General features: G+C 37.5%; 1 long non-coding RNA gene across 1 annotated transcript; it reads left to right on the forward strand.

Moving 5' to 3' along the window:
* Window positions 1-3,992: 3,992 nt before the first annotated feature.
* LOC110676040 lies at window positions 3,993-6,997 on the forward strand. Its single transcript, XR_002500024.1, has 2 exons — window positions 3,993-4,327; window positions 4,630-6,997. It is a non-coding gene; the product is annotated as an uncharacterized LOC110676040 (long non-coding RNA).
* The last annotated feature ends 8,837 nt before the right edge of the window (window positions 6,998-15,834 follow it).

Below are 15,834 nucleotides of genomic sequence, written 5' to 3' on the forward strand. Positions count from 1 at the left end.
CAGAATATTGGATAAGATGCTTTGAAATTTTGACCTATGGTGACGTAAGAACACCGTACAAGATTTTAAAGAATCATGATCTAAGTCTGAAGTCAGGTGAGTGATGATCTGTCAAAATAACGCCTAGGATTATATTGAGAATCTAACATTTTCTTGTGGAAATTTTGCTAGGATAGTGTTACAATCCGGCCAATAATTGTGTGAAATCCTGCTGGTAAACTATAATTGGGGCCCTATTTTGTAAGTCGAGTCGATTAAAAAGTACTCGACTGGATTCACTGTCGACCAAAAACTTCGCTCGACTAAGCTCTGTCACTCGAGTTTATCGACAGTTGTCACTCTATGTGACTTGATTACTTTGTTAGTCGACGGATGAGATCTGAAATATGCAGGGTTACTTCGATCAACAGTGATTGTAGGCGAGTCACATGGATCCGCTATATTTACAAAATAGGGTAATCAAAGTATTTTGGACAGACCGTTACGCATATATAATTTGGACATTTACGGCAAAGTCAAATGGAAGTGGCCAAATTATATACGCGTAACGTTCTGTCCAAAATACATGAAAAACACCCTAGACCCCTTAATACTGCTAAAACTGATGCTATAGCGTGACAGTTGGCCAGAAAAAAAGGGAGCAATTTTCAGCATCGACTATTGATAATTTTTAATTTTTTTTTTCAAAATTTTGTCAGAAATTGTTTTCTAATATCACAAAAAAAATCTACTATGATTTCCTATGAAGATTTCAAGATATTTTGTAGGGAGAGCTTCCCACGATTTATCCAAAAATTTCTTAGGATATTTCATGAGCATAAGCATCCTGGAGCAACTTTTTTTTTTCTGTTCGGAACATAAACCACTGCGACCAATATTTGATGAATTGTAGTATATCCCATTAGAGTGGTTCAAAAAATCGTTTTTGCTCCACACCGCTAATTCGATTCTAGATCAAATTCTGAGTGTCCTCCCAAGATTTGAGCTCATTTGCATGAAAACTGAGACTGCACAAGCCCTTTAAAGTTTATATGGGAATTAATATGGGAAAAGCAACCAATTCATTCTATCGGTCATAGTGTTTGCCCATGTGCTCTTGGAGATTAGAACTACGTTGATACTATGAAATACAATAATCAGCTACAACTTTGCGGAAGACCTTTTTAACATCGGACGCCCCAGTAATTAGTTATAGATTTTTGAATGAGTTGTATAACTTTGTCTATAATTATTGGGCTGCTCTGCAGGCATCACTGGATATATGCAGTAAAACATAGTAGCCATGATTTGTACGTGCTATCTTTCGCGCCAGGTGCAGCAATGTTGCCTGTTCAGAAGTTAAATGAGCACTGCTGAAGAATTTGTGACTGGATATAATTCAATAACTAATTACTGAGGCGTCCGATTTGAAAACGGTCTTCGGCAAAGTTGTAGCTGATGAATGTATCTCACAGTATCAACGTAGGTCTAATCTCCAAGAGCACATGGGCAAATACTATGATCCATTGAATGAATTGGTTGTTTTTCTCATAGTAATTCCCATATAAACTTTAAAAGGCTTGTGCAGTCTCAGTTTTCATCCAAATGAGCTCAAATTTTGGGAGGACGCTAAGAATTCGATCTAGAATCGAATGAGCGATGTGGAGCAAAAACGATTTTTTGAACCACTCTAATAAGCATGGATGACCGCTTCGTAGTTGCACTCCGTGATTGACCAGAGCAATCGAAGTTGCACAAAGATTTAATGAATGGGGCTTGGGATTAACCCATATAGGCATGAGTGAAAGAAAAATAAATGAAACTCTCACCGCTCAGCGAGTACATAACGGATTTCAATTATTTTTTGTCAGTATACTCGTACACATATCTAGTTTCTAAAAGTGGCCAAAGGATCTCGGGAATGTTCCTGTGGCTTGAGATATTCCAGCGGATCATTGGGCCAGATGGGGTGAAGAGAGTGCTTTGCGCTTGTGCCCCTGGAGGTATGCAAATTTCAAGTCACAGATGATTTCCGGAATAAACTATAATGTAGCCACTAGGGAGCAGGATCCTAGTCTTGGCACTTTTGCTTCACTTTGGCAGAGTTTTTTTTTTTTTAAATCTACCAAGCTCATATTTGGCCATAATGTGCGTCATACTAAAGCACTTCTTGCAATTTTTCAGAACATTCGGCCAAGAAAACCCCCCATGCCAAAGTGAATCTTGAAAGTGCCCAAGTAGCTCTGCACCCTTTATCGTAGAATTTCAAGAAAAACGCATCAGCGTAAATTTTTTGGGAAACGATTGAATTGGATAACTATGTATCCTGCATTTGTTTGATCCTTCAAATGACCATTTTTGGGTCCCCGTGACGCCTCAAATTTACGATAAAGTAGTTAGTTTGTATCTTTGTCAAAAGATCAAACACTACTAACGCGATACGCGATACGCGATCCGCGATACTATTCCATCGTGCTACGCAAGCGACGCGACCAAAGGATCAAACACTACCCCAAAAATTTCTTAGGATATTTCACTAGAAAAACTGTCGCTATTCGCATTGAATTTATATCGCTCAATGCAGTCGAATACAATTCAAGATTTAAAAGCACAATAACGTCCACCTATTCATTTTTTCTTTATTTACAAGATTTTCAACCCTAGACTAGTTTTTCTTCGGGATTTATCGCAATCTCATCCATAAATTCCCCCTAGGTTTTTCAGATATTTTCCCAAATTTTGGAAAGTTTAATTCTATTTGCCCAGTAAACACAAACTCGTATACGATAGGGCATAAGAGTACATATGTGGAGGCGATATACGTACATGCGCCATAAGGCTGCATGCAAGATGTACGTATATCGCCTCCACATTTGTACTCTTATATCCCGTCATATACGGTGGTGTGTTTACTGGGTGGTACCTTTCGTGACATTATTGATTTATTTTGCAAATTCCACTTAAGATGTTGGTACTATTTTTGACTATTAAATCCTGCTGTAACTTGCTTTTCCTTCAAGAGGGACTTTCTTTATAGCATTGGTATCTTAGCGGATTACAGTGTTACCCGGTCCGATTAAGAGCAATGAATAATTGGAGTTCACTCTTAAGAATGATGAGTCTTTTCTTTATTCAAATCATCTGTTTATATAGCGATGGGTCAAAGTCGTGACATCGGATCGTTCTGATTTAACAAATTAGTAAAAAAGAGATAGACACCTGGAGTGACATTTTAATGTATCATACATTCTACGTGGGAACCAACTTGGACATTTTCATTTTGCCGAAGTCAGCAGAAAATGTCCACACCGGGACCATCGACACTGGTCGCATATTGCACCCGCGGTTGATGCTCATATTACTTTCATTAGGAGGTGCAATGTATGACGATGGTCAATGATAGAACAAACAATGATTTTGCATATTTTAATCGTGAAGACCAGCACACTGCAAATATTTCTCAAATAGTTGTGCCAGAAATTTATTCTTGTTTTTGTTTTACATCATAAGAATTTTGTCAAATGCACTTGAGGATTTTCTGACGAAATGGAGAAGATAAAAAGGAGAATTTTATGGTGCAGAATACTAATAATGAAACGACGCAAAATACGTAAACTGCGTCAAGTATTGTTGCATAAAATGCTCCAGACATATCTGCGACAATTTTCCCATGAACTCGGTCAAAACACCCTCAAGAATATCGCTTGTTATTCTATCCGGAATGTCGTAAGATTGAAGGTTTTCTGAAACAATACCTGAAGATTTTTTCCATACACAAAATATTCGTTTGAATATTAACGTTAGCGTAGTTATGGTATATGTACAATGTAAAAAAAAAAAAAAAAAATATTGATGTAGCACCTACTTAAGAGGGCAGGATCCGTCATTGATATCAAAATTTTTAAAAGCAGTTTTTTTTCAAAATCTAGAAAATTTACAGGAAAATGTGTTCACTGTATTCGATTCTCCAACCGAAACACATTGAACAGATTTTCATCGAATAATTTTTAGTTTTTACAGTAAAACTGCTTTTGAAGTTTCGATGATGACAATGATTACGATGATGGCGCGTTGAACATTAACGAAAGGCCTCCGACTCAGTGACACCCTCATAAGTGCTACGGATTTGGAGGTTGGGAGAGGTATATGGTTAGGATTCGACTTTGAAGCAGGCGATAGTCCAAGAGTCGTTGTTCAAGTGTTTTTTTTTTCTCAAAAACGCTCAAAAGAAGGAAAAGATGTTTTTTTAGAGTATTGTTATATACGCATCCTGAAAAATTATTTTATTAATTGTATTCCGGCCGAAATCCAACATAATCGTATTCCGGAAATCAAGTAAAACAAGCAGGTTCTTCAAGCAGGGCCCAGATAGCCGTAGCGGTAAACGCGCAGCTATTCAGCAAGACCAAGCTGAGGGTCGTGGGTTCGAATCCCACCGGTCGAGGATCTTTTCGGGTTGGAAATTTTCTCGACTTCCCAGGGCATAGAGTATCTTCGTACCTGCCACACGATATACACATGCAAAAATGGTCATTGGCATAGAATGCTCTCAGTTAATAACTGTGGAAGTGCTCATAAGAACACTAAGCTGAGAAGCAGGCTCTGTCCCAGTGGGGACGTAACGCCAGAAAGAAGAAGAAGAAGAAGCAGGTTCTTTATAATTCACCACTACTAATGAAACCCGCAAAAATTGTAGCTCGTCATCACGGGTTAAAAGAACAGATTAGCCAGCCCAAATGTAAATTATGTGCAATCGAGTAAAAACGTGACAGAAGAACCTTGTTTTTATATTGTTTACAGTATTAAATCTGATAACTTCAATAACTCAATTTTAAATACCCATGTAAGCAAAACTAATACACTGAAGAAGATTAATAGTACTACAACATACACGTCATAAAGCTTACAACCGATGTATTGTCAGAAACATACCTTCGCATTGAAAATCGCGTTGATCAATATGGCTTATTATAACCGGTTTAAGCCACATTTTTAGTTGCGTTCCAAAAAGTTGAAAACTCTATGGATTTCTTGTAAGGAGGGTCATGTACTAATTATGTCATACTCCAAAGAGGGGTGGTTTGTACCAGAGTCGATAAATGGAAAGTTGCGCAAAGAGTAAAACCAGATTTACCTACCAAACCGTGAAAATATCGATCAGACCAGCAAAACAGATAGGGGCTATTTTTGAAGATTAAGAAGAACAGCCATTCAAAGAAGTTTTTTCGCACTACTCTGATGTGTATATAGACTTTAGTTTGCACATCTATAAAATGCCTAGAGGTATGCAATGGCGCAAAAAAATCGTGGCGGCAAAACGTCCAAATGGACAAAATGTCGATTTTTTTCATTCTTTCGGTAGATAATAATTTTTTCAAGAAAAATTCGTTTCCTTCCATTTTTTTCCTTTCGACGTTTTGCTAGTTCTACGTATTGCCCGTTCGACGTTTCGTCTTTTCTACGTTTTGGCATTCGACGTTTTATTACCAAACCATTCTTCTGATATCGCAAGGTATGACATCGAAGGCTTCATTTCTAGGGCTTGTATCTGATTGTGTGACGTTCCAAACATTATATTTTGTTTTCATGAACTGTTATAAACCAGATATTGTAACAAAATTTGTCCACCGCAAATACCTATGACTAGGTCCTTAATTTTATAGCTCATAGAATCAGCATATAACTGAATAAAAATCAAGCCTTGCTAGCTAAGCGTATAGCAAAAGTTGTTTCAAATTGAGAATCAGGCTCATTATATTAATCAAGGTGGTATTCGTTGTTGTCTTCCAGCATACCCAAAAATAAGAAAATATAAAATCCATGATTACTTTAGGTTAATAGATGTGTTTGTGTCAGTGATCACTTAAGTACCACATTGTTAGATGAATCGAACTTATCAGTGCATCAAACATTCAAATATCACAACCGCAGGAACATGAAACTAATTCCTCGTTTGCAGGGTATTCAAAATACAATTCTTGAAAGAGTGTTTTAAGTGGCTTATAAAATATACAGATGGAAATCAACGGAACAATTCGTGGTATGTGTTGTTATTTAACTAACATAAATTAAAAGTTAATTGATAATGATAACTCAAACAACTAAGATGCAAATTGAACGATATCTACGTAAACACAACCTGTACATAAATTCTGTTTAATTTAAATATACCAGAATGGTTACCAATCTCACTTATCGATTAGCTAGGGAGTAATACATGTTCTATTTCTTCAAGGACATCAATACCGTTGTCACTAATCAGGAGGAACTGAATAAAATGGTCTAAAAACTACTGCTCTGTGATTACAATCATTCAAATCGAAACAAAAGAAATAGATAAAAAAACGAGCACAACTAACTTGAAATTGTTCCAACACCTCCTTTTTTGTTACACTTTTAAAATGGTGACTAAATCTACGACCCCTAACAGTCCCGAATAAATTGTGGCATAGTATGCAGAATTTAGCGTAAGTTTTATTAGTCATTAGAAAAAAAATTAACTGACTTTGATATGCTGGTCGTATCACTTTTACAATAACTATACATTAGGGTCGAAGGATGGAATATTGAATGTTCCAAGTAGAGAGACACTGATATGATTCGATGTTAAAAGCAAAATCAATAAAAACATATGAAAAAAAATTATTCACCGACTCAAAATACAACTCCGAAATACATAATACCATTTGGAAATAAATCGCCACTTTATGAAGGAGATCCATACACAGTGCTAACAAAAAATGTGGATTCATGATAGCGAACATATATTTGAAGATTGGAATCGACTTGAAATATGAGCCTAATAGGTAGTTGAGATATTTACAACAACAGGATAACGATTTACACGCGAGTAATATTACAATAGATTAAAACAAAAGCTACAATGGTATATGTTCACAAGAATCTGACTACAAAGAAAATTATTTATCCTGATACAATAGACAACTGGAACTCAATAGAAAAACCATGTGAAATGTTGAATAATAAGCATCAATAATAAATGGATGGAAATATCAAATTGTAACTTAATTGTTATTTCGAAAGAAGGTATTTCTCACACCGACTGTATTCAAAGCCGGCAAATAGAGATATGGTGAGGGATGAGTGTGGTATATTGGAATAGTAAGATTGTGGAGCTTGAGGATGCTACAAAGGTTATTAGCCAAATACTTCAGTTTACCGTAGCGTAGCTGTAGTATAATTTGTAATGCGACCGTGTACAAAATGGAAATTATGGGTTCAAGTCCCGCCGGCTACATAATCTGTTAGCTCAATATTATCACAATTACACCTAATTTGGCAAACATATCTCTCCAATATTGAATACCTTTCCCCTAAAAGTAAAAATAGCTGACTGCAAAAGTCGTAGTAAAATGAAAAAAGCATGTGAAATAAAGAAATGTGAGTCCCAGTCTCTTACATTTGTTTGGGTAATTTCAAATGGGTACCGTAAAGTGGGATTTTTTTGCGTAATTCTTTTCTATAATGTCTTAAGGATGCTCCGTTGTGACTCATATTCCGAACACTCAAGGCCAACAGGGACTTCAAATGCATATGGTAGGCATGAATTAGCTGATATTTGTGTTTTTATTTCTTCGCAAAATTTACCTGCTGATGATAATGTTGGTTCAACTTATTTTAGTATTGTTTTTAAACAGAAGTATCGAATTTTGATTCAAATACCAAACACTGTGTTCATTCTGTCTCATATTTCAAACACCTTGATTCAAATTCCGAACAGCATGAATAAATCGTATTCAAATGAATAATTTTGCAGATAAATTTATCTGAGATAGCTCTACTGACATCGAACTTGAGAATCATTGCAACTCCGAAAGTGTGAAATAGATTCAAATACATATAAATTGAATTCCAAATGACTGCCATTTACTAGAAATTTGATGACATATTTCAGTGAAACATTTCAACCGAATCGTCATACAAAAACCGAGTGTTTGGAATATAAGTCAAATTCTGGCATCACTGACAATTTATGCTGGTTGAAGTTCTTCGGTGCTCTAGTTTGATTATGTTTTCGTCGGATTACTCGTTTTAAAAAATACCGTGAACCGTTGATTTCGTCGACTAAGAATAGTTCGTACCTGATTTAAGTGCATATTCTCGTCATTCATCGATGTACTTGCGGGTTTTGTGTCTTTATACGAACTTTGTTTACCCACTATTGCACCTCTGATCGCGCGCCTTCAGAAGCGCCATCTGCCAGAATACATCAGAATCACTACTAAGCAGGAACAAGTCGGCAACATAAGTGGAAAGTAACCGCTCAATCAATTGTATACGATCGGTCAGTGCACGTAGTCTACCTTAAGGAGCTATTTGTATTGCCCAACAACGATTTGGATTTTCGTGAGAATGGATGCATGTCATGTTTGCTCTGGCCCATTGGATTCTGCGAGGGTGATTAATTGTGTCTCGTGTCGTTTGAATTTCGTACCAGCAATCCATGATCGAGAAAAAAATCATTATGAAAGCTTTACGTGAGCTCATTATTAAAACCGATTCGATGGACGCACGTCATCCTGTCTCCAAGTAAAAAGTCACGCAGCATCGGGACACATTACGTTCCCTGTATTACTAGGTAAGCCCAAGAACGGTATATGTCCCGTCGAAGCCTTAATAGATGCTGCACCAAAATTGAATGAAGGTTCGTTTTTGCAGTTCCATATCACCAAACAACCACACACTTCGACCGATTTGTTGATAGATGACAATGATGACCAGTGCAAACCACTTGGCTTCTCTTCTTTCTGGCAAACTGGCAACTGGGACAAAGCCTGCTTCTCAGCTTAGTGTTCTTATGAGCACTTCCACAGTTATTAACTGAGAGCTTTCTTTGCCGATTGACCATTTTTTGCATGCGTATATCGTGTAGCAGGTACGAAGATACTCTATGCCCTGGGAATCGAGAAAATTTCCTTTACGAAAAGATCCTCAACCAGCGGGATTCGAACCCACGACCCTCAGAATGGTCATGCTGAATAGCTGCGCGTTTACCGCTACGGCTATCTGGGCCCCCAAACCACTTGGCTGTACCTCCTGTTTCCTCAGGTAATTTAAGCATGAATATATGTTTTGCTGAAGCCGAACAAGATGCTGCACCATTTTTGAATGAAGGCCTACTTTTGTAGTTTGATGTTGTTCAGACTGTTCCCGACTCTCCGACATGCCACTTGGCCGCACTTCCTGTTTCTCCAGGTGTGTTGAAAAGTGGTATATGTCTTGCCGAAGCCGTGAAAGATTCTACACGTAAATTGAATGGAGGATTACATTTTCAGCGCGATGACATCTCCGCTGCAATCACCAGTGAACCCACTAGCTCCTGTGATGATCGAGTGCTGCTATTTTATTTCCAAAATGTTGGAGAAATGAATACGACACTGGCCAAGTACCTGTTAGCCTGCAGTGACGCCAGTTATGATGTGATCGCCTTGGTTGAAACCTGGCTCAGCGACAATACTCTATCTCAGCAAATCTTCGGGCCCACCTATTCAGTATTCCATTGCGACCGTTCTGTATCCAACAGCGTTAAACTTTCTGAGGGTGGAATTGTCTTGGCGATTAATTCACGTTACAGATCTCGTATTATATGTCCTCCAACTGGTAACATCGTCGAGCAAGTATGGGTGGCGGTAACATTCATGGATTGGACGTTATATATATGTGTAGTGTACTTTCCACCTGATCGTATCAACGATCCAGTACTTATTTACGACCATCTAGAATCCATCTCATGGGTATTCATTGAAATGAACATTAACGACAACATCATGGTACTTGGCGATTTCAATATTCCTACCGTGAAATGGAAACGAAACGGTTCTGGCTTCTTCCATCTGGATTCTTGTTAATCTTCTATCAGCAATATTTCCTGCGAGCTGCTTGATGGGTACAGTACCGCCGGTTTAGTTCAAATTAATGGAGTGGTCAACAGTAACGGCCGACTGTTGGATCTAGCATTTGCGAGTAAAGAGTTACTAACAATTGTTGGCATAGCTGAAGCTCCAGCACCTTTAGTGACATACTGCAAACATCATCCTCCTCTGCAGCTCACTATTCAAGCTTCGATTCGAAGTTCGAACGACATAGTCGAGGATTTTTTTTATGACTACAACAATGCAAACTATGAGTGAATGAATCGATTGTTATGCAATATCAACTGGAATGCTCTTCTACCCAATCGAGATGTTAATGACGCAGCGGTTGTATTTTCTAATATCATGCTGTACTCTATTGATCAGTACGTTCCAAAGAAGATCGTGAAAGATCCGAAACATCCAGCATGGTCCAATTCAAAGTTGAGAAAGCTGAAAAGCAAAAACCGACTTGCCCTAAGAGATTATACGAGACACCGCACTTTATTGAACAAACGACGATACGTTACGATTAACAGCAACTATAATCGTATGAATGAAAAACTCTACCTACTTAATCCACCAAACTAAATTCAAAAATTCAAAAATTGAAAGCTAACCCTAAGAGCTTCTGGCAGCATGTAAATGAACAGCGTAAGGATTCGGGCATTCCTTCTACCATGGTGTTAGACAATGTTGAGGCATCATCAATTGAAGATATTGCAGAACTTTTTCACGTGCATTTCTGTAGCGTATTCGTCGATGAACAGCTATCGGATGAAGAAGTTTTCATAGCTGCTTCTAATATCTCGCAGCGATTAGCTTTTGACCAAATGCCAGAAGTTTCCTGTCAACTTGTCGAAACGATCGGTAATAATTTGAAAATCTCTACGAATCCTGGTCCTGATGGTATACCATCTATCGTGCTCAGAAAATGCATATCCTCAATCGCACAACCATTAGCGCAAATTTTCAACATGTCTCTAAAGAATGGTGTTTTTCTCTGTAATTGGAAGGAATCCTTCGTTTTCCCGGTTTTCAAAAAAGGGAATAAACGTGTCGTTTCAAACTATCGAGGAATTGCATCTCAGAGCGCAGCTTCGAAACTGTTTGAAAAGCTTGTCCTGGAGTACATGATGCATAATTGTTCAGGTTTAATTTCCGAGGATCAACATGGATTTACCCCGAAAAGATCAACGTTGACCAGCCTGGTTGTTTACACCAACTCAATTGTCCGCGAAATAGAAAGTGGCCATCAGACCGACGCTATTTACACCGATTTCTCAGCGGCGTTCAACAAAATAAATCACCGGATCATTGTTGCAAACTTGCCCGTCTCGGATTTAGCGGAACTATTCTCAAGTGGCTGGAATCATATCTCCTCGACCGTTCTATGTTCTATGAAAATTGGCATTCACAACTCATCTGCGTTTAAAGTAACTTCGGGTGTTCCGCAAGGGAGTCATCTAGGACCGTTCATATTCCTGCTATACCTTAACGACGTGAACCTTCGTCTTAAACGCTTTAAACTTTAATTTGCCGATGATTTCAAACTGTATTCCACCGTAAAAAGAGCAGCAGATGCAGCCTTCCTTCAGGATCAACTCAACGAATTCTCCGACTGGTGCGATATTAACCGAATGATTCTGAATCCCGAGAAATGTTGTGTAATAACATTTACACGCAAACGTCAACCAATTCTTCATGACTACAGCCTAAAGAGGATCGTCCTGAAGAGGGAACGCATAGTTTTTCTGAAACGACAAAGCATAGTTTTTCCGGCTTTTCTTTACGAATTTTCTCAACGGTGCTTTCATTTTCATTTTAGAGTAAGTAGTGCCAGGAGAAAACAAAAAAATTCCAACTGAGTTTTCCGGGAAAATAGGCGACCCTGAATTTTTCTCAACTTTTTTTATTCATATATTGATGAGCCCTGCCTGTGGAAAAAGTTTCATGAAAATCTGAGACCCTTCGGCCCACTTTGTACGGAAATAAAAAAAAAATCCCCTATAGCAAAACAAAATTTTGAAACAACATCTTTGTCACACTAAAACTGCTTAATTTTTATCGTAGTAATTCCAAACACAACGCTTTCTATATATATCCAATGCCTAGCCCGAGAGCGCATTATGTTTTAGGTATGGATATAGCACTTCATACTAGCCAGCAACTGCGCTGGCTGAGGTTTCTATTGTGTGGGCTTCCAATGGGTCGCGACGTTCTCAAACGACCGGTTACGGAACATGAGTCCGTTGCTCGATAAATACTTGTTTTAATTATGAATCGTGGGCATCTTATTCTCCCGAAAGAGGTACATTTTGCGAAACTTTACATCAATTTGTCCATTTAATCCAATTGCAAAATATATGTAATGTTTAGCTTTCGGTAGTTGTTAAACTTCCACTCGGCTGGTTAGCCGTAAACCACGATTCATAATTAAAAACAAGTATGTATTTATGACAAAAAGCAAATAATAATAGAGATTAGAGAGTAATACATAATTTCGCCTGTTAAGCCCAATTCCTCTAATTTAGGTTGTTGTGGCAGCAAAAGTGAACTTATGTCCGAACTTGTTGATACAAGAGAAACCTACATAGTAAATTCTCAAAAATAATGTTTATTTTAATAAAAACGTTATTTTTTTCGATGCAATATTTTTACAGCTTGTCAGCTTATACAGATGTCTTCAACTTGTTTTGTGATATAAAAATAACAGCATATATCAAGTTTCTTGATTGCACTGTGAGCACACAAAAGGTCAAAAAACTAATTGATGTCAAAATATTATTTGATGCTTGTCAAAAAATGGTTGAAATCAATGTGCCCTGTGAGACCCGATCATTCTAATGCCATGGGGCTTTAACTGGATTCTACCCCATTACCCCAAAAGCCATTTCCCCGAACGACATCACCCCGAATTCCATTACCCCGAGTGTACCATTACCCCGAATTCCATCACCCCGAATGCTATTTCCCCGAATTCACAATTATCTTGACATGATGATATTGATGACGTTTCTCCATGATATTGGAATTCGGGGTAATGCCATTCGGGGTGATGGGTCATTCGGGGTTTTGGAATTCGAGGTAATGACGTTCGGGTCAATGGCATTCGGGGTAATATGATTCGGGGTAATGGGGTAGAATCCTTTAACTGATATGATATGACATCAAAGCATACAAATATGGCTGCCGAAAAGTGCCGATTCAGGAGAAACTTGCCTTGAAAAATGGTCGAAAATTATATAAATTTTACCATAATTTTATTATATCTTCTGATGTGATGATTTCACAGCTTTGGTATTTTCGGCAAAGTTGTATATTTTTGTAATATATAAAATGTTGTAGAACATGTTGTCATGTTCATAAAATGCACATTAATCATAGAAATGGCAATAAAACTGATATTTATGATAAAATTCGTTAAATTTAAAAATATCACCGTGAAAATGTAGTCAAAAATATCAAGTATGTTCAGCAAAGTAGTTGAAAATAAAAAGATCTAAAACTTTGCTGAAGTAATGATCGCCCTGAAATTTTTTTCTCAAAAAAATATTTTTTCTCAAGTGTTTTATTCAGTATAATTTAAAAATTATTTTTCATTGTTACTCGAGATGCTAATTCAAAACAATGTCCCGAAGACACCTATGGGCTAAAACGCCTCTAAGAGGTTTTAACCGTCAATTTTCAGTTTCGTCCCACTGTGGAGCGTGGGGCAGAACCGAGGATGGAGAGATGCGGCCACGAAGCGAGTATTGTGGCGTGAAATTGTTGATTCAATATTATCTGTCTAGATGTTAACTAAATAAATGAAATGAATGAATGGTTGACGCATCCCAAAAAAGAACTGACTGAAAAATACTACTTTTCAGCACCGAAAAGAGTGCTGAAAAGCAGCACTTTCCAGCATTGTTTTTGGTAGGAAAAGCAGGTCGTTATGTTGTGAATCTTCTCAATGAAAAATTGATTTGCAACAGAATTGCAAAAAAATATTAACAAGTGATTTTGAGAAATTGAATATATCAGTTTTTGTCCGGCCATGCGCCACTGTGCGGCGTCATTATTGATCAATAGTATGAAAACGATTAAAAAATACACTTCGAGAATAAGCGGAAAGTCCCATCCCTTATTCATTTGGATAGAAGTGCAATTCCTACCAGTTCCGAACAATCACGGAGTAGAAACAATTGATACTCTATACAGTCAGGCAGTCTATGCTACACTAAGCTAGTGAGTTTCGTGATAAGGCTCATTCAAATACAAGCAAGAATAGTTTTTTTGACGTTGGATAACGTCTTACGGCAACATACTGGGGTACAATTTCGAAAAACGAAAAATCTCTAGCGTCACGAAAAGTGGTTAGATTTTGACTGTTAATAACTTACTAACGCCCGGATGGATTTTCAAGATTCTTGCACCAATCTATTGGAAAACTTTCTACGAATCGACTCTAATAATGTAAACTATTGATTTTCATGACTGAACTATTGAAAAATTGGTTAATATCGAGGCATGTCTTATTTTTCATAGAAAAGCACATTTTTCTTGCTGTTATACGGTTTTGACGTTTTGAAGTTAACCTTTCAGTCGTCGCGCGGTTTGCCACCGTCAGAACCACCACGCTGCTGTTGTGAACGAAAAGCGAGGTTTTTTCAACAGTGTTGTACAAAATACAACAGCGCGACGACTGAAGTGTTAACATGTACCGTAATTTCGGGTGAAATTGATCATTTTCACGGGTTTTCGGGTCTGCTCTCTTATATAGTATCGATACCATACAACTAAATGCAAGAAAACAAGTACGTCGATGATCCTTATTGGCTTATGTACCTAAAACAAAATCATCTCTTAAATAACAAATCAGGGGATCCAATTTAGGGGTGAAATTGATCACTTGTGAATGTGATTATTATTAGTTTTGAAATCAACTCTACAAACTTAATTTGAGTCTCCTGAATTCGAATATGCTTACAAAATTTTTAACAAGACAATATATTTAGAAATAATCAATAAATAATTTCAAGAATACAGCGGTTAACGCCTAAATGTAGGCAATTCCCAAAGGATTTTCCTAACTTTCTACTGAAATTCAATTATTTCAACAAAACGAGCAAATTGATGAGAATTTTAGTAGTAAAATCTGCTTTGGGGATATATTTTAAGCATCCTTACAAACACCATGTCCACATGCTTATTTATAACTAGAAGTTTATGAATGCCTTTTAACAACACACAAAACATTATTCTGGAATTTTGCATTATTCCCATAGAAATAACCATTCTTCGACACAAAAAACTTCACTACACACAATATTTAAGACAAATAACGTTCATTTACTAATTGCATCAATTTTTGTGCACATGAGTTAGGCCACTTGCTTCCTGAAGGACCATGACGGCCGAGTTCTGGAATCGCAGATTTGCCTCTACATTTCCCGGATACCACGACGAAGCAGAAGAAGTTTTTCATGGTGCGGAACTTCTTCGAGTATCAAAACGAGATCATACCAATCATCGTGACTGGCAACTTTAACATCGATTTGAGCACAAAGTGGAGAACATTGAGTTCGCGGACTTCATGGAGAAGTACTTCAACCTCAAACTGGCTTCGGAACCCACTAAAGCAACCAATCTAAAGCACTAACTAAAGCAACGATCATGCGTGGACCTAACGTTCGACCGGAATATTTGTTTGAGAAGCAAGAGATACCGCTCATACTTCTTCTTCCATCGACCGATTCTATCGGTGTTGAAGTTAACACCAACCAACCAAATAATACACACAATTTCTATAATAGCTCAGAATTGACATGCAACAAATAGTATGGAAATTGATTGGATTCTTATCAGTAGAAATCTTTCATGAGCTTGTGATGGTCTCAAGCCATGAAATAGAAGAAGCTAACGTTATCCAACGTCAACTTGGCGGTTGTATCTCGAAAACAACCTCTTACTTTTTTTTTTCAAGAAAATGTGTACGAAA

This window comes from Aedes aegypti, chromosome 2, assembly GCF_002204515.2.
Source record: "Aedes aegypti strain LVP_AGWG chromosome 2, AaegL5.0 Primary Assembly, whole genome shotgun sequence".
Lineage (NCBI taxonomy): Eukaryota > Metazoa > Arthropoda > Insecta > Diptera > Culicidae > Aedes > Aedes aegypti.